Source organism: Moschus berezovskii, chromosome 25 (genome assembly GCF_049115385.1).
Source record: "Moschus berezovskii isolate FMDL1 chromosome 25, NW_MosBer_1.0, whole genome shotgun sequence".
In the NCBI taxonomy this organism is placed as follows: domain Eukaryota; kingdom Metazoa; phylum Chordata; class Mammalia; order Artiodactyla; family Moschidae; genus Moschus; species Moschus berezovskii.
In genome coordinates, this window is record NC_142484.1 from 50,433,954 (window position 1) to 50,454,792 (window position 20,839).

The 20,839-nt window shown below is 41.4% G+C and overlaps 1 long non-coding RNA gene across 1 annotated transcript; it reads right to left on the reverse strand.

Moving 5' to 3' along the window:
* Window positions 1-413: 413 nt before the first annotated feature.
* LOC148773942 (uncharacterized) lies at window positions 414-10,223 on the reverse strand. The gene is made up of 3 exons (XR_016036417.1): window positions 10,122-10,223; window positions 867-1,160; window positions 414-769 (listed from the first exon to the last, which is right to left on the reverse strand). It is a non-coding gene; the product is annotated as an uncharacterized LOC148773942 (long non-coding RNA).
* Window positions 10,224-20,839: the final 10,616 nt, after the last annotated feature.

Sequence of the window (20,839 nt, forward strand, 5' to 3'; positions counted from 1 at the left end):
ATTGTTCAATAGTTTACTGTACAGTGGTATGCATATTTTTTGTTAGATTTACTTAATCATTTGGTGGTGTTTGATGCTATTGTGAAAGATATTTTCATTTTCCAATTGCTAATTGCTAGCACATAGAAAAACATTTTGCAGCTGTTCATTGCTAGTACACAGTTGATTGCTAGTTCATTGCTGCTGCTGCTGCTTAAGTCACTTCAGTCATGTCTGACTCTGTGCAACCCCATAGATGGCAGCCCACCAGGCTCCCCTGTCCCTGGGATTCTCCAGGCAAGAACACTGGAGCACATGCTATAAAAACATTTCAGCATGTTTGATGACTACGCTAAAATCAGTATCTAATTTTAATCATTCAATTAATAAGTTGCTTATTTTGGATATTTTATTTTATTTTATGCTGCAAAAAGCTTTATTGTTTCCATTTGGTCCAAGGCTTGAGAGAGGGCTCCAGGGTATTAAAAAGCTGCCAAGTTGCTGCAGTGAGGGGCTTCAGGCAGCCCTGATGTTAGGTGGGTTCTTCAAAGGTCACTGGTCTCCAGAAGCTCCTAGTCGTGCTTGAGGGTGAGCCTTTCGAAGAGATACTCATCCAACCCAGCCTGGGGACCAGCCAGCCTGCGGAGGTTGGTCAGGTGGTCACCCATCTTCTTGACGAGTTTCACTTTCTCATCTAGGAAGTGGTTCTCCAGGAAGTCACAGATGTGGGGGTCTCTGAGGGCAGAAGCCAGGCCATGCAGATCCAACAGGGCTTGATTCAGGTTCTTCTCTACAAGAAGATATTTTGTAGATGTTTTGGATATTTTAATAAACAATCATTCGATTTGTGAATATGAAACTTTTACATCTTGCTTTCCGGTATTTACCTGTCGCATTTGTTTCCCTTGCCTTATCCCACTGGTTAGGACTCCAGGTTGATGCTGAATAGACAAGCTTGTCTTTTCCTCACTGCCATCGTGCAGATGCAACTGTGCCTCCTGAGACAGGAGTTTTCAGGGGAAACAAACCATCTTTGTAAAAAGAAGATGAGAACCGGAAGCTTGAGCAATGTCCAAGAGGACTGATATTGGCTTGGGATTAATATGGCTTCACGGAACTTCAGTGATGACTGGCACAAGGATGGGGAAGAAGTGTCCCAGGCGTATTTTGAAAGGCTGTATCTGTTTTGAAAGAATGTTGATGTTTTTAGACCTCACATAAGGACAGTTATGAAGTATGACTGTGAGTGTGTTGAGGAATGTTAAAAGACTATGTTCAGAGAGAAACTTGCCCAAAAGTGCCTGAGACTTCTACAGAGTTTAAGAGGAAACTTAGAAGAGAACTTTTTAAGAAGTGAAAAACTCAGACAAACAATGCTTACTGTTACCTTTTCAAGCTTTACAGAATTCCCATGGAAAACCATACCATCTCTCAATAGATTTTTCTCAGAATGTTTTACACATACACACTCAAATAGTGACAGACTTTTAAATACATGTTAAACACAGTAAATGCATAACTCAATGAATGAACCAAGTTCCAGGCACCTCTTTGAGAAAGTGTACACATATATGCACTTGGAGAAAAGCATCTGTGATAGGTACAACCTCCAGGAATATCTGATCCCCCTGCTTGAAATATAAATGCATGTATATATATATATATTTCAAGCAGTATATATATATGTGTGTGTGTGTTTATATATACATATATAGTAATGATAAAGGTTTAGCTGCACTGAGTATCCATTTTTCCTGTCTTGTATAATTAGAACAGAGGAGGTTCTGTGGCCTAGATAATAACTCCATCTCTTAATTAAATGTGGGTCTGGCTGATCAGCCAAAGCAATTTGCCATGCTTAAGGGAACTTTATTGAGGTTTCACTTAATAATAGTGACCATATATGACTAAGTAAGTCTGTTGAAGCACTGCTGGGGAGCGTGACACAAATATCAATTTCTTTCATTTTTAATTTGTTAAGAATCTTAAAGTATTGAGATTTGATACAGCTATTAAAAACTCGAAGGTTGCACCTTTTTAAAAAAGTGAAATTTTAAATAAACTTAAAGGTAAAATACATTCTAGGAATCAGTGAATTAAAATGGACTGGAATGGGTGAATTTAACTCAGATGACCATTATATCTACTACTGTGGGCAGGAAACCCTTAGAAGAAATGGAGTAGCCATCATGGTCAACAAAAGAGTCCGAATGCAGTACTTGGATGCAATCTTAAAAATGACAGAATGATTTCTGTTCATTTCCAAGGCAAACCATTCAATATTACAGTAATCCAGGCCTATGCCCCAACCAGTAATGCTGAAGAAGCTGAAGTTATTTGGTTCTATGAAGACCTACAAGACCTTTTAGAACTAACACCCAAAAAAGATGTCCTTTTCATTATAGGGGACTGGAATGCAAAAGTAGGAAGTCAAGAAACACCTGGAGTAACTGGCAAATTTGGCCTTGGAGCACGGAATGAAGCAGGGCAAAGGCTAATAGAGTTTTGTCAAGAGAATGCACTGGTCATAGCAAATACCCTCTTCCAACAACACAAGAGAAGACTCTACACATGGACATCACCAGATGGTCAACACCGAAATCAGATTGATTATATTCTTTGCAACCAAAGATGGAGAAGCTGTATACAGTTAGCGAAAACAAGACCAGGAGCTGACTGTGGCTCAGATCATGAACTCCTTATTGCGAAGTTCAGACTTAAACTGAAGAAAGTAGGGAAAACCACTAGACCATTCAGATATGACCTCAATCAAATCCCTTATGATTATACAGTAGAAGTGAGAAATAGATTTAAGGGACTAGATCTGATTGATAGAGTGCCTGATGAACTCTGGACGGAGATTCATGACATTGTGCAGGAGACAGGGACCAGGACCATCCCCATGGAAAAGAAATGCAGAAGAGCGAAATGGCTGTCTGAGGAGGCCTTACAAATAGCTATGAAAAGAAGAGAGGCGAAAAGCAAAGGAGAAAAGGAAAGATATAAGCATCTGAATGCAGAGTTCCAAAGAATAGCAAGGAGAGATAAGAAAGACTTCCTCAGTGATCAATGCAAAGAAATAGAGGAAAACAACAGAATAGGAAACACAAGAGATCTCTTCAAGAAAATTAGAGATTCCAAGGGAAAATTTCATGCAAAGATGGGCTCGATAAAGGACAGAAATGGTATGGACCTAACAGAAGCAGAAGATATTAAGAAGAGGTGGCAGGAATACACAGAAGAACTGTACAAAAAAGATCTTCACGACAAGATAGTCACGATAACGTGATCACTGACCTAGAGCCAGACATCTTGGAATGTGAAGTCAAGTGGGCCTTAGAAAGCATCACTACGAACAAAGCTAGTGGAGGTGATGGAATTCCAGTTGAGCTATTTCAAGTCCTGAAAGATGATGCTGTGAAAGTGCTGCACTCAATATGCCAGCAGATTTGGAAAACTCAGCGCTGGCCACAGGACTGGAAAAGGTCAATCTTCATTCCAATCCCAAAGAAAGGCAATGCCAAAGAATGCTCAAACTACCGCACAATTGCACTCATCTCACACGCTAGTAAAGTCATGCTCAAAATTCTCCAAGCCAGGCTTCAGCAGTATGTAAACCGTGAACTCCCAGATGTTCAAGCAGGTTTTAGAAAAGGCAGAGGCACCAGAGATCAAATTGCCAACATCCGCTGGATCATGGAGAAAGCAAGAGAGTTCCAGAAAAACATCTATTTCTGCTTCATTGACTATGCCAAAGCCTTTGACTGTGTGGATCACAATAAACTGTGGAACATTCTGAAAGAGATGGGAATCCCAGACCACCTGACCTGCCTCTTGAGAAACCTGTATGCAGGTCAGGAAGCAACAGTTGGAACTGGACATGGAACAACGGACTGGTTCCAAATAGGAAAAGGTGTACATCAAGGTTGTATATTGTCACCTTGCTTATTTAACTTCTATGCAGAGTACATCATGAGGAACGCTGGGCTGGAAGAAGCACAAGCTGGAATCAAGATTGCTGGGAGAAATATCAATAACCTCAGATATGCAGATGACACTACCCTTATGGCAGAAAGTGAAGAGGAACTCAAAAGCCTCTTGATGAAAGTGAAAGAGGAGAGTGAAAAGGTTGGCTTGAAGCTCAACATTCAGAAAACAAAGATCATGGCATCTGGTCCCATCAGTTCAGTTCAGTTCAGTCGCTCAGTCGTGTCCGACTCTCCGCGACCCCATGAATCACAGCACGCCAGGCCTCCCTGTCCATCACCAACTCCCGGAGTACACTCAAACTCATGTCCACAGAGTCGGTGATGCCATCCAGCCATCTCATTCTCCGTCGTCCCCTTCTCCTCCCGCCCTCAACCTTCCCCAGCATCAGAGTCTTTTCCAGTGAGTCAACTCGTCTCATGAGGTGGCCAAAGTATTGGAGTTTCAGCTTTAGCATCAGTCCCTCCAATGAACATCCAGGATTGATCTCCTTTAGAATGGACTGGTTGGATCTCCTTGCAGTATAAGGGACTCTCAAGAGTCTTCTCCAACACCACAGTTCAAAAGCATCGATTCTTCGGCGATCAGCTTTCTTCACAGTCCAACTCTCACATCCATACATGACCACGGGAAAAACCATTGCCTTGACTAGACGGACCTTGGTCGGCAAAGTAATGTCTCTGCTTTTTAATATACTATCAAGGTTGGTCATAACTTTCCTTCCAAGGAGCAAGCGTCTTTTAATTTCATGGCTGCAATCAGCATCTGCAGTGATTTTGGAGCCCAAAAAAACAAAGTCTGATACTGTTTCCACTGTTTTTCCATCTATTTCCCATGAAGTGATGGGACCAGATGCCATGATCTTTGTTTTCTGAATGTTGAGCTTCAAGCCAACCTTTTCACTCTCCTCTTTCACTTTCATCAAGAGGCTTTTGAGTTCCTCTTCACTTTCTGCCATAAGGGTAGTGTCATCTGCATATCTGAGGTTATTGATATTTCTCCCAGCAATCTTGATTCCAGCTTGTGCTTCTTCCAGCCCAGCGTTCCTCATGATGTACTCTGCATATAAGTTAAATAAGCAAGGTGACAATATACAACCTTGACGCACTCCTTTTCCTATTTGGAACCAGTCTGTTGTTCCATGTACAGTTCTGACTGTTGCTTCCTGACCTGCATACAGGTTTCTCAAAAGGCAGGTCAGGTGGTCTGGGATTCCCATCTCTTTAAGAATGTTCCACAGTTTATTGTGATCCACACAGTCAAAGGCTTTGGCATAGTCAATGAAGCAGAAATAGATGTTTTTCTGAAACTCTCTTGCTTTCTCCATGATCCAGCGGATGTTGGCAATTTGATCTCTGGTGCCTCTGCCTTTTCTAAAACCTGCTTGAACATCTGGGAGTTCACGGTTTACATACTGCTGAAGCCTGGCTTGGAGAATTTTGAGCATGACTTTACTAGCGTGTGAGATGAGTGCAATTGTGCGGTAGTTTGAGCATTCTTTGGCATTGCCTTTCTTTGGGATTGGAATGAAGACTGACCTCTTCCAGTCCTGTGGCCACTGCTGAGTTTTCCAAATCTGCTGGCATATTGAGTGCAGCACTTTCACAGCATCATCTTTCAAGACTTGAAATAGCTCAACTGGAATTCCATCACCACCACTAGCTTTGTTCGTAGTGATGCTTTCTAAGGCCCACTTGACTTCACATTCCAAGATGTCTGGCTCTAGGTCAGTGATCACATTATCGTGACTATCTTGGTCGTGAAGATCTTTTTTGTACAGTTCTTCTGTGTATTCCTGCCACCTCTTCTTAATATCTTCTGCTTCTGTTAGGTCCATACCATTTCTGTCCTTTATCGAGCCCATCTTTGCATGAAAAGTTCCCTTGGAATCTCTAATTTTCTTGAAGAGGTCTCTTGTTTTCCCTATTCTGTTGTTTTCCTCTATTTCTTTGCATTGATCACTGAGGAAGGCTTTCTTATCTCTCCTTGCTATTCTTTGGAACTCTGCATTCAGATGCTTATATCTTTCCTTTTCTCCTTTGCTTTTCGCCTCTCTTCTTTTTACAGCTATTTGTAAGGCCTCCTCAGACAGCCATTTCGCTCTTTTGCATTTCTTTTCCATGGGGATGGTCTTGGTCCCTGTCTCCTGTACAATGTCACGAACCTCCGTCCAGAGTTCATCAGGCACTCTATCAATCAGATCTAGTCCCTTAAATCTATTTCTCACTTCCACTGCATAATCATAAGGGATTTGATTGAGGTCATATCTGAATGGTCTAGTGGTTTTCCCTACTTTCTTCAATTTAAGTCTGAACTTCGCAATAAGGAGTTCATGATCTGAGCCACAGTCAGCTCCTGGTCTTGTTTTCGCTAACTGTATACAGCTTCTCCATCTTTGGTTGCAAAGAATATAATCAATCTGATTTCGGTGTTGACCATCTGGTGATGTCCATGTGTAGAGTCTTCTCTTGTGTTGTTGGAAGAGGGTGTTTGCTATGACCAGTGCATTCTCTTGACAAAACTCTATTAGCCTTTGCCCTGCTTCATTCCGTGCTCCAAGGCCAAATTTGCCAGTTACTCCAGGTGTTTCTTGACTTCCTACTTTTGCATTCCAGTCCCCTAGAATGAAAAGGACATCTTTTTTGGGTGTTAGTTCTAAAAGGTCTTGTAGGTCTTTATAGAACCGATTAACTTCGGCTTCTTCAGCATTACTGGTTGGGGCATAGGCCTGGATTACTGTAATATTGAATGGTTTGCCTTGGAAACGAACAGAAATCATCCTGTCATTTTTAAGATTGCATCCAAGTACTGCATTTCGGACTCTTTTGTTCACCATGATGGCTACTCCATTTCTTCTAAGGGATTCCTGCCCACAGTAGTAGATATAATGGTCATCCGAGTTAAATTCACCCATTCCAGTCCATTTTAATTCACTGATTCCTAGAATGTCGACGTTCACTCTTGCCATCTCCTGTTTGACCACTTCCAATTTGCCTTGATTCATGGACCTAACATTCCAGGTTCCTATGCAATATTGCTCTTTACAGCACCGGACCTTGTTTCTATCATTGGTCACATCCACAACTGGGTATTGGTTTTGCTTTTGCTCCATCCCTTTATTCCTTCTATAGTTATTTCTCCACTGAGCTCCAGTAGCATACTGGGCACCTACCGACCTGGGGAATTCCTCATTCAGTATCCTATCATTTTGCCCTTTGTTACTGTTCACGGGGTTCTCAAGGCAAGTATACTGAAGTGGTTTGCCATTCCCTTCTCCAGGGGACCACATTCGGCTGTGGTCCATGTGATTAGATCAGCTAGTTTCCTGTGATTATGATTTCAGTTTGTCTGCCCTCTGGTGCCCCCTAGCAATACCTACCGTCTTATTTCGGTTTCTCTTACCTTGGTCGTGGAAAATCTCTTCACAGCCGCTCCAGCAAAGTGCAGCTGCTGTACCTTACCTTGGAAGAGGGGTATCTCCTCAAGGCCCCCCCTCCTGACCTTGAACGCAGAGTAGCTCCTCTCGGCCCTCCTGCGCCCGCGCAGCCACCGCCTGTTGGACGTGGGGTAGCTCCTCTCGGCCGCCGGCCCTGGCCTCAGGCGTGGGGTAGCTCCTCACGGCCGCACCTCTTTGCGTGGCTCGTTGCGCCGGGGCCGGCGTCTCTCGCGACGCGAGAGACGCTTTACTACCGTGTGTAAAATAGATAGCCAGTGGGCATTTGCTGTGGTCCCATCACTTCATGGGAAATAGATGGAAAAACAGTGGAAACAGTGTCAGACTTTATTTTTTTGGGCTCCAAAATCACTGCAGATGCTGATTGCAGCCATGAAATTAAAAGACGCTTGCTCCTTGGAAGGAAAGTTATGACCAACCTTGATAGTATATTAAAAAGCAGAGACATTACTTTGCCAACCAAGGTCCGTCTAGTCAAGGCAATGGTTTTTCCCGTGGTCATGTATGGATGTGAGAGTTGGACTGTGAAGAAAGCTGATCGCCGAAGAATCGATGCTTTTGAACTGTGGTGTTGGAGAAGACTCTTGAGAGTCCCTTATACTGCAAGGAGATCCAAACAGTCTATTCTAAAGGAGATCAATCCTGGATGTTCATTGGAGGGACTGATGCTAAAGCTGAAACTGCAATACTTTGGCCACCTCATGCGACGAGTTGACTCACTGGAAAAGACTCTGATGCTGGGAAAGGTTGGGGGCAGGAGGAGAAGGGGACGATGGAGAATGAGATGGCTGGATGGCATCACCGACTCTGTGGACATGAGTTTGAGTGTACTCCGGGAGTTGGTGATGGACAGGGAGGCCTGGAGTGCTATAATTCATGGGGTCGCGGAGAGTCGGACACGACTGAGCGACTGAACTGAACTTAAAGGTAAAATGAAACAAGTGAAATTAATTTTAATAATTTGTTTCATTTAACCCAATGTATCCAAAATATTATCACTTAATGAGTAATCAATATGAGATATTTTATACTCTTTTATCTCGTATGAAGTCTTCAAAATTCAGTATTTTACATTACAGCACATCTCAAGTTAGACGAGCCTCATTTCAGTTGTCAGTAGCCCCTTGTGGCTAATATTGGTGTGTAGTTCTAGTGTAGTTTATATCCACTGGATATAAACATTTTGGAAAGAATACTTCATAGACGACATTGTATACTTTCACATCAAGAGACCCAGGATGACACATGATTAGTGACATAAATTTTATCATTTGATTAAGGGGGTGATCGTCAGATGTGTTCATTACAAAGGTGTACTTTCATTTGTATATTAGTGAGAAAAATGTAGGCTGATACTTTGGTGCCATGCAAATATCCTGTCCCTAATCAAATTTCACCTAGAGATTTTAGCCACCAGGGATAATGTTTGCCTGAATGAATTTCCATAATAGAGGCTGGAAACTACTGACTCTAAGTCCGTTATTCTTTTATATTCATTAACTTTATATTTGTAAAGAAGAGCTTTTTCTCAACCTTTCCCCTTCTTTTGAGAATCACTATGGCTTGTGGGTTTTTATTTGGTATGCCATGATTATATCAGTTTTTAAAATATTCAAATAATTGTAAATTTTGGCCCCTTAAAACTTGTTTCTGTAAATTAACTGGTAAGTTTGTCTTTACTTAGATACTTGCCTAAATAATATATATTTTTTTAAATTTCATAATCTAAGGTAAGATACTGATAACATTTTAGAATAGGAATACTCCAGGGTCTGTAACATATAGCTGTATCACAGTTGTTTTTAAGGTTCATTTCTTATACTAACATGGCAGGGATTATCTGTGAGCCAGAGTGTAAAATAGATTCCTTCTTACTCTGTCTAAATAACAGGGCTATTTATTTCATAAATAAAACACTGGTGCTGGGGCAATAACAGACTGCTACTGCCAATCTTTCACTCTCTATAGACATATGTCTCCCGACAGGAGTTCCATCAAATGTGGTGATAAAGAAGATTGTGATCTGTCAATCATAAACTGATTCATGGTGTTTTGTTTATTTCATGTTACCTTATGAGTGATTTTTCACTCTTTTTTCAAACTCATACCTTTCATCACGCTAATATACTAAGAAATGTATTTCATGTCATTTTAAAAAAAGAAAAACAGAAATCACAAAAATGCTGTTTCGTCTTATAAAGTAAGCCAGACTTTTCCCATGTGAGCAGCTGTCTTCGTTCAATATTAGGATCACCTGTACTTGTCCAGATTCACCAGACAAGTGTGTTTGGGAAGTTGCTCATCCTTTCTTGCCTCCACGTTTCTTCACCATAAACAGTGGGCTGTGTTGTACACAAGCAGTGATGGTGACTCCATTTTCTTGGGCTCGTGCTCATCTCTGCCAAGCTACATGGCAAAGTGGTCTATGTAATCAGAGCTGGATGAAATTTCATCATCAGTGCTGTCCAGTAAAAATATTATGTTAGCTACAAATGCAAGCAACCTATGTAATTTATAATTTGCTGAGAACCATATATTAAAAGTGAAAATGAACAGGTGAAAGTATGTGCCAAGATATAGTTTAGTTAATAAATATACAAAAAAAATTGAAGAAATAATAAACATAAAAAAATCATTAATGGGATATTTTATGTTTTGTAGAAATGATGTGTTTGAAATCTGGTGTGTATTTTACACTTACATCACATCTTGCTTTGGACCAGTCGCATTTCAAGTGCTTGGTGACCCTGTGTGGCTAATGACTGCATTGAACAGCACATGTCTGACCATATTTTCCCCTGAGAAGGAAAATAGAAGCATATTCTTCATCTGTTCCATCTGATGAGAGTTCAGCAGATACAATTTCTTGTTATATTCCACTGAATATAACTGGTGTGAAGTCTCAGAAGCAGACAGAGAACAGAACTGGGTAACATAAGCAGAGACATTACTTTGCCAACAAAAGTCAGTCTAGTCAAAGCTGTGGTTTCTCCAGTAGTCATGTACGGCTGTGAGAGTTGGACTATAAAGAAAGCTGAACACCGAAGAATTGATGGTTTTGAACTGTGGTGTTGCAGAAGACTCTTGAGAGTCTCTTGGACTGCAAGGAGATCCAACCAGTTCATCCTAAAGGAAATCAGTCCTGAATACTCATTGGAAGGACTGAAGTTGAAACTTCAATACTTTGGCCACTTGATGTGAAGAACTGACTCATTTGAAAAGACCCTGGTGCTAGGAAAGATTGAAAGTTGGAGGAGAAAGGGATGAGATAATTGGATGACATCACAGATGTAATGGATATGAGTTTGGGTAAACTCTAGGAGTTGGTGATGGACAGGGAGGCCTGGGGTGCTGCAGTCCATGGGGTCGCAAAGAGTCAGATACAACTAAGTGACTGAACTCAACTGAAGGTAATCTTTTCTACCTATTTTAAAATTTTTATTTTTTATCTTTGATTTTACTGGCTGTATTTTGAGGTATCTAAGTGTGGGTTTATTTTTATTTATCATACTTGGGGTTTGCAGAACTTTTTCATTATCTCCGAATTGAAAAATCATTCATCTGTTTGACGAATTGAGATATTCTCAGCCATTATCAGTTCACACATGGCATCTGCCCGTTCTTTCTCTCCTTTCCTTCTGGAAATCCATTTAAGCACATAATACACCTTCTGACTACCTCCTCTCTTTCTCTTTTTTTGTATTTTTCATCCTTTTCTTTCCCCATGTTCCATTTTGTATAATTTCTTCTAGCCTATCTTCCAGTACTTTAGTTTTCTATTCAGCTGTGTCTAATCTTTTGTTAAACATAAACTCTGATTTATTGATTTTTGCTATTGTATGTTAACATTCAAATTTTTATTTAGTTCTTTTATATTTTTTCAGTTCTAGAATTTTAATTGAATTATTTTATATTCCAAAGCTCTAATGAAAGTTTACACCTTTTCATTTATTTTATTTTCCCCTCTATTTAAAAAATATATTAATCATGTTTCTTGTTAAATCCTTGTCAGCTAGCTCTTTTATTTGGATCACCTGTGGGTCTTCTATAACTATTTTCTCTTGATTTTAGTCAAAGGGTTCTGTCTTTGGCATGCCTAATAACTTTTATTTATTGCCAGGCATTACGTGCAAAACTGTGTTTAAGCAGTCAATCCTAAAGGAAATAAAAAATCCCTGACTATTCATTGGAAGGACTGATGCTGAAGTTGAAGCTCTAATACTTTGGCCACCTGATGTGAAGAGCTGAATCATTGGAAAAGACCCCGATGCTGAAAAGATTGAAGGCAGGAGGAAAAGGGGATGACAGAGGATGAGACGGTTGGATGGCATCACTGACTCAATGAACATGAGTTTAAGCAAACTCCAGGAGATAGTGAAGGACAGGAAAGCACAGTGTGCCACAGTTCATGGGGCTGCAAAGAGTAAGACTCAGCGACTGAACACAAACAATGAAAACTTCAGGCTTAACAGGTAGCACTAGTGATAAAGAAGTCGCCTGCCAATGCAGGAGACATGAGACACAGGTTCAATCCCTGGGTCGGGAAGATCCCCTGGAGAAGAGCATGGCAACCCACTCCAGTATTCTTGCCTGGGAAATCTCATGGACAGAGGGGCCTGGTGGGCTACAGTCCACGGGGTCTCAAAAAGAGTTTTACATGACTTAGCAACTCAACAACAACTTGATAGATGGCGTTATTGTTTTATCAATTTAATCCAACTAGGAATATCTGCGTTTGGCTATCCTGGGTTTATAACTAAGAACGTCATGTAGTTACAGGATCTGTTTCCCCAGTGGTCCTCAAGCTCTAACCTTGCCTCAAAAGATTGTTGAGGCAACTCCACTGCCCTTTTCAAAGTTTTCTCACTAAAATTTTTAACATTCTACCCCATTCATCCCTAGTATTCAGGAAATGTCCAGAGGAATAAACCAGCCGTGTGCTTGACCCCCTGCCCCCAAAATCTCTGCCAAAAGTTTTGCTAATTTCCTTGTTCTGCTGAAACATCTTTCCCAAGCTTTGCATCAGGCTTTTCACCAGACTCTCAGCCTCCTTACAACACTCAGAATTGACAAATGCCTTTAGGAAAATGTGGCTGCAGCAGTCAACTCACCTCTCCAAGATCCTTCCCTCTTTTGAGTCTTAGGCCCACTAATGGCCATTGCTTCAGCTGCGCTCCACTGCCTTAAAGAAAAGACTTTTGAATTGTATCCAAATTTTCTCTTTGTTCTAAGTGGGATGCTGGTCTGCTGCTAGTTATGTCACCCTTCCTTGATGTAGAAATCCTTTGAAAATGTACGTGTCACTTTTTTAATAGTTTCCAACAGTTGGCTGAAATTTCCAAACTTGCCCTTTATCTTTATAAACATAATAAGCATTCGTTTTAAAGTCTGTATCAAATAATTCAAGTGTCTGGAGTTATGCCTTGTTGTTCCAACACTCAGTTGTGTCCAACTCTTTGAGACCCCATGGACTACCGCAGGTCAGGCTTCCCTGTCCTTCACCTATCTGTCTCTGTTTTCTATTATTTATGCTGATGTTTGTTCTAATTGTTTCATGTCCTCAAATGCTTGTTTATCATTGATTATATGCCAGACATAGTATATGAAAGAATTACTCAGAGTAATGTTTAAAAGTCAATGATTATTTTGTCTTCCTCCAGAGAGAACTTTTATTTGCTTTTGCTAATAATCAGGATCATCTTAATGTTGTAGTTTTTCAGTCACTCAGTCGTGTCTGACTCTTTGCGACTACAGCACCCAGGCTTCCCTGTCCTTCACTATCTCCAGGACTTTGCTCAAATTCATGTCCATTGAGTAGGTGATGCCATCCAACCATCTCATCCTCTGTCGTCCCCTTCTCCTCTCACCTCCAATCTTTCCCAGCATCAGGGTCTTTTCAAATGAGTCGGCTCTTCACATCAGGATGCCAAAGTATTGGAGCTTCAGCATCCGTCATTCCAGTGAATATTCAGGGTTGATTCCCTTTAGGATGGACTGGCTTGATTTCCTTGGTGTCCAAGGGACTCTCAAAAGTCTTCTCCAACACCACAGTTCAAAAGCATCAATTCTTCAGCACTCAACCTACTTTACGGTACAACTCTCACATCTTTACATGACTACCAAAAAAAAAAAAAAACCCATAGCATTGACTATCTGGACCTTTGTTGGCAAAGTGATGTCTCTGCTTTTTAATATACTGTCTAGGTTTGTCATAGCTTTTTCTTCCAAGGAGCAAGTGTCTTTTAATTTCATGACGGCAGTCACCATTTGCAGTGATTTTGGAGCCCAAGAAAATAAAATCTTTCACTGTTTCCATTGTTTCCCATCCATTTTCCAGGAAGTGATGGGACCAGATGCCATGGTCTTGGTTTTCTTGATGTTGAGTTTTAAGGCAGCTTTTTCACTCTCCTCTTTCACTTTCATCAAGAGGCTCTTTAGTTCTTCTTCACTTTCTGCCATAAGGGTGGTGTCATCTGCATATCTGAGGTTGTTGATATCTCTCCCAGCAATCTTGATTCCAGCTTGTGCTTCATCCAGCCTGGTATTTCACATGATGTACTCTGCATATAAGTTAAATAAGCAGAGTGACAATATACACCCTTGACGTACTCATTTCCCAATTTGGAATCAGTCTGCCCCTTCTAACTGTTGCTTCTTGATCTGCATAAAGGTTTCTCAGGAGACATGTGAGGTGGTCTGGTATTCCCATCTCTTGAAGAATTTTCCACAGTTTGTTGTGATCCACACAGTCAAAGGCTTTAGTGTAGTCAGTGAATCAGAAGTGGATGTTTTACTGGAATACTCTTGCTTTTTCTATGATTGAACGGATGTTGGCAATTTGATCTCTGGTTCCTCTGCCTTTTCTAAATCCAGCTTGTACATCTGGAAGCTCTCAGTTCATGTACTGTTGAAGCCTAACATGTAGGATTTTGAGCACTACCTTGCTAGCATGTGAAATGAGCACAATTGTGTGGTAGTTTGAACATTCTTTGTCATTGCCCTTCTTTGGGATTGGAATGAAAATCCCAGTCCTGAGGCCACTGCTGAGTTTTCCAAATTTGCTGGCATATTGAGTGCAGCATCACAGCATCATCTTTTAGGATTTTAAATACCTTAACTGAAATTCCATCACCTCCACTAGCTTTGTTCGTAGTGATGCTTCCTAAGGCCCACTTGACTTCACATTCCAGGATGTCTGGCTATCTGGGTCATTAGGACTTTTTGTTACAGTTTTCTGTGTATTCTTACCACCTCTTCTAACTATCTTCTTCTGTTAGGCCCATACCACTTCTGTCCTTTATCGAGCCCATCTTTGCATGAAATGTTCCCTTGGTATCTCTAATTTTCTTGAAGAGATCTCTAGTCTTTCCCATTCTATTGTTTTCCTCTATTTCTTTGCTTTGATCACTGAGGAAGGCTTTCTTATCTCTCCTTGCTGTTCTTTGGAACTCTGCATTCAGATGCTTGTATCTTTCCTTTTCTCCTTTGCCTTTTGCTTCTCTTCTTTTCTCAGCTATTTATAAGGCCTCCTCATCTTAATGTAGCTCCGTAGATTAAGGCATCTTTCTCATCCAGTTGATTTGGACCTGGTGTTCAACCCTGAAGGCTTGCATTGCTTCTCATTTACCCTTACGTCTATGGCATTTTTTTGTGGGAGCCTGCCTCTGGTCTTCCTGCCTGCGGTAACCTCATTGTGTCACACGGGCTCTTCGTTGCATTGTTCAGGCCCTGTCCCTGCAGCACATGAAGTCTAGTTGTGGCCCACAGACTTCAGTAGTTGCAGCGCCTGTGCTTAGTTGCTCCTCTGCATGCGGGATCTTCGTTCCCCAACAAGTAGTCAAATCAATGTCCCCAGCATTGCAGGGCGGATTCTTAACCACTGGACCCCAAGGGAAGTTCCCACAGCTGTGAAATTTTTAACTGAAATTAGAAAATTGAGACAAACTCCTTCCAGCGAAGAAAATAATACCATAAAATCTAAAAGCTAATGAGTACCTATGTTTCCTGTCATGTAGAAAAAAAAAAAAATCTCACTAGAAAATGAGGTTGACATGAGAAACAGAGGTATCATAATAATAGCTGATGCTTATGCGGGGATTACTACAGGCCTGCCTGTTTTTAACATTACCTATATCAGCTCATTTATTCTTGTCACAACCTGAAGACGGAGCAAGTTCTGTTGTTGTTCGAGGCCCTGGAACCAGAGGCTCCTCATATCTGGTCAAACCCCTGACCTTCTCGTAACAATCCCAGAGATGGAAAGGCAAGGTTCCTCAACTTGAGCCTTGGGTTTTCTCAGATTTTTATAAACCGCCTCAGGAGTCATCTCTTCATGTCCCTTGTTCCAGCTCCAGGTCTTTGGGCTGCCAGATCTTTTTTATTATTATTTTTTTGGTAAATAATGGCATTGCTTACCAATTTCTTCATTTGTATCCATCAAACTAATTGCCTGTGACTGGCAGAAACTACTGCAAGCCTTTCCCCAAGTAGGTCACTAAACAACCAGAGCACATGGAGCTTTTTTTGGGGGGGACACTTATAGAGTACACTTGTATACAATGCCCCCAGAAATGTATTTTGTAATTCAAATTTGCTGCACATAAAACATTTTACTAACTATAAATGAAATTATAAGGAAAGAAAACCTTCACCATCCCTTTACCTTAACAGTTCTTACATTTTATTTGTAATTATTATCCATATTTTAAAAAAATGATTGTCATTAGTCCACATATGCATTATCAAATGAACTTTACAATTAATTGGTATTTCTCAAATTAATGATTAGCAACTCCCAGAAAAAAATGCTGAGTGTTCATGACACAGTAATGAGAATTGTTCACTATAAAAGGGTAGGTTAAAGCAGGAGAAAGGTGAAACCTGCAAAAGAACCAAAACTTACTGAGTCTCCACCATTTGTCAGGAGCCTAACTTACTTAACCTGGGAGTTCTTCAATCTGGCCCCTAGAACTCGTACGGTTAAATGTGCCACCCACTATATTAGCTTTATTTTTCACTCTATTTCACATTTTATTTTGGAACAATGTAAGTAATTATCTTACCTAATGATTTTTCTTTAATAAGATAATTATGCCCATTTTGAAACTTGCATTCAGAAGATTGTAGGATTCAAACTTGTTTCATATAGCAAAGCTGACATTTGCCCTTGACTGAAAGACAAAAAGTGCTCTTGAAAAAGTATTGTTTCCTTAGTCCCTATGGTAGACTCCCTCAGAGTGCCCCCTAAAGGGTTGCCAGACTTAGAAAATAAAAATATAGGTCAACCAGTTAAATTTTAATTTCAGGGAAATAAGAAATTAGTTTTTAATGTAAATGTGTCCCCAATATGCACGACCACCTCATCCCCACAGACCATACTAAAGGAATGAGCCAAAGTGGCCACAGGACTGGCCCTTTATGCCAAGGGACTCCACCCTGATCACACAGCTGCTTGCTCTGACTAACGAGTTAACTAACTAAACTAACCAGCACAGGAAGGGTGGTCTGAAGTAATGGAGTTGTACTGGAACTGTACTGTCTTGTCAAGCTGGGGTCAGCACCATGGTGCACCAAGCCACATTAAGGCTGAATTTACAGGACAGTAAAGAAAGCTGTGTGCTGAGAGGAGACCAGAACAGAAGTGCAGAGAGAATCCCAGATAAGAAACGATGTGGTCAGGGAGAATGAAGTGGAAAGGGCAGCTGCCCAGCAACCTTCCAGACTCCATGAGGCACAGTTGCACATGCTACACTAGGGTCCAAAAGATTCTCCTTTATCTGCACTAACTTGAGAGAGTTCCTGTTCTTGTCACCTGAGTCCTGACTAAACCACCTTTCTGCAGTGATGGGAATTCGTGATTGGGAGCAGCATGATTCATACCTCTGGCTGGGTCTGAAAGGCACCCCTGCACCTGGCTTCATGATGGTGTGCAGTGGCAGTGTGTCCATGCGGGTGTGTGTGGGCACTGTGTGATCTGTTCCATCTATTTCCTTCCTGCTCGCCCTTTTAGCAACTTAATGTCTAGGTGACTCAGACCTGTAGACCAGACTCTTCAGACAGACCAACAGAAGAAAACTAAAAGGACACACAGAGTCAGGAAACTCTCTGGGATATGCCTAGATTTAGTCCCCAATAAGTCATTGATTAATCCACATCTACTGGTCCAATCACATCTAATACACACATGTGCTCATTACCACCCCCCCACACACACAATCCAGCCATACTTCCCTATCCTTTGCATCATATTCATTATCTCCCCTACTCTCCAGCTTCTTAAATATTGATGAAAGATAATGACGAAACCCAGGAGTCATGACTTGGCAAATCCTTCTTGGGACAAAAAGTGGCTCAAAGCAAAGGTGGGCGCCAGGCAATGAGGCCAAACCTCTGTAAGGCACTCTTTCCCCCAAGGTCCAGGCTTCCTTTCCCAGGTCAGGATATTGCCAGACATTTGGCTTAAGCACTTTTCTGACTTCTGAGATCTTCTTGTGAGCCTCTTTGCTGCAAAGAAGCAGAACCTCAAGCTGTTATTTTCTCTATGCCCTGGGAAGGCAAATCAGCCAACACAGACAGCATCACAGACTGTGCTGCCCCAGGAAGCCCAGTGTTTTATTCTCCCTTGCTCTCAGCCAAGTTGCTTTAAGTCCAGGAGAAAACTCCCCAGCCAAGGGAAGAGGTCATACTCAGACCTGGCACAATTTCAGATCTTACTCCCCTATATAAGGATTTCTAAAAATGAACAGGCCCTCACACTTTGTGACTGTCCTTGGCTCTAGAAGGAAATGCTCACTCCAGTTTTCTGTTGATTTCTATTTGCATGACATATTCTTTTCCTGATTCAGTGATCCCACTCCTGGGCATATATCAAGGAAAACTCTAAAATACATACACCCCAATGTTCATAGCTGCACTATTTATAATAGCCAAGACGTGGAAACAACCTAGGTGCTCATCAACAGATGAATTGATATATAAGATATGGTATTTATATGTATATATCGGTTCAGTTCAGTTCAGTTCAGTCGCTCAGTCGTGTCCGACTCTCCGCGACCCCATGAATTACAGCACGCCAGGCCTCCCTGTCCATCACCGACTCCCGGAGTACACTCAAACTCATGTCCACAGAGTCGGTGATGCCATCCAGCCATCTCATTCTCCGTCGTCCCCTTCTCCTCCTGCCCCCAACCTTTCCCAGCATCAGAGTCTTTTCCAGTGAGTCAACTCGTCGCATGAGGTGGCCAAAGTATTGCAGTTTCAGCTTTAGCATCAGTCCCTCCAATGAACATCCAGGATTGATCTCCTTTAGAATGGACTGTTTGGATCTCCTTGCAGTATAAGGGACTCTCAAGAGTCTTCTCCAACACCACAGTTCAAAAGCATCCATTCTTTGGCGATCAACTTTCTTCACAGTCCAACTCTCACATCCATACATGACCACGGGAAAAACCATTGCCTTGACTAGACGGATCTTGGTTGGCAAAGTAATGTCTCTGCTTTTTAATATACTACCTAGGTTGGTCATAACTTTCCTTCCAAGGGGTAAGCGTCTTTTAATTTCATGGCTGCAATCAGCATCTGCAGTGACTTTGGAGCCCCCCAAAATAAAGTCTGACACTGTTTCCACTGTTTTTCCATCTATTTCCCATGAAGTGATGGGACCAGATGCCATGATCTTTGTTTTCTGAATGTTGAGCTTCAAGCCAACTTTTTCACTCTCCTCTTTCACTTTCATCAAGAGGCTTTTGAGTTCCTCTTCACTTTCTGCCATAAGGGTAGTGTCATCTGCATATCTGAGGTTATTGATATTTCTCCCAGCAATCTTGATTCCAGCTTGTGCTTCTTCCAGCCCAGCGTTCCTCATGATGTACTCTGCATAGAAGTTAAATAAGCAAGGTGACAATATACAGCCTTGACGTACACCTTTTCCTATTTGGAACCAGTCTGTTGTTCCATGTCCAGTTCTAACTGTTGCTTCCTGACCTGCATACAGGTTTCTCAAGAGGCAGGTCAGGTGGTCTGGGATTCCCATCTCTTTCAGAATGTTCCACAGTTTATTGTGATCCACATATATGTATATATATATATATATATATATATATATATATATATATATGTATAAATCTGCCCTGGTGGCTCAAATGGTAAAGCGTCTATCTACAATGCGGGAGACCCGGGTTCGATCCCTGGGTTGGGAAGATCCCATATATATATGTATGTGTGTGTGTGTACACAATGGAATACTACTCAACTATAAAAAGAATGAAATAATGTCTTTTACAGCAAAATACCTACAACTAGGGTCTTCCCAAGTGGTGCAATGCAGGAGATGCCCGAGTCAGGGGTTTGATCCCCAGATCAGGAAGATCACATGGAGGAAGGCATGGCAACCTACTCCAGTAGTCTTATCTGGAGAATCCCACGGACAGAGGAGCCTGGTGGGTTACAGTCCAGAGGGTTTCAAAGAGTCAAACACAAGGGATTTAGCACACACACAGATGCAACTAGAGATTGTCATACTAACTGAAGTAAGTCAGACAGAGAAAGACAAATACATGACAACAATTATATGTGAAATCTAAATATATATATATATATATGAACTTATTTACAAAACAGAAATAGATTTACAGACATAGAAAACAAATTTATGCAGCGTACATCATGAAGAACGCTGGGCTGGAAGAAGCATAAGCTGGAATCAAGATTGCTGGGAGAAATATCAATAACCTCAGATATGCAGATGACACCACCCTTATGGCAGAAAGTGAAGAGGAACTCAAAAGCCTCTTGATGAAAGTGAAAGAGGAGAGTGAAAAGGTTGGCTTGAAGCTCAACATTCAGAAAACAAAGATCATGGCATCTGGTCCCATCACTTCATGGGAAATAGATGGAAAAACAGTGGAAACAGTGTCAGACTTTATTTTGGGGGGCTCCAAAGTCACTGCAGATGCTGATTGCAGCCAGAAAATTAAAAGACGCTTACCCCTTGGAAGGAAAGTTATGACCAACCTAGACAGTATATTAAAAAGCAGAGACATTATTTTGCCAACCAAGATCCATCTAGTCAAGGCTATGGTTTTTCCCGTGGTCATGTATGGTTGTGAGAGTTGAACTGTGAAGAAAGCTGATCGCCGAAGAATTGATGCTTTTGAACTGTGGTGCTGGAGAAGACTCTTGAGAGTCCCTTGGACTGCAAGGAGATCAAACCAGTCCATTCTAAAGGAGATCAATCCTGGGTGTTCATTGGAAGGACTGATACTAAAGTGGAAACTCCAATACTTTGGCCACCTCATGCGATGAATTGACTCACTGGAAAAGACTCTGATGCTGGGAAGGATTGGGGGTGGGAGGAGACGGGGACGACAGAGAATGAGATGACTGGATGGCATCACCGACTCAATGGACATGAGTTTGAGT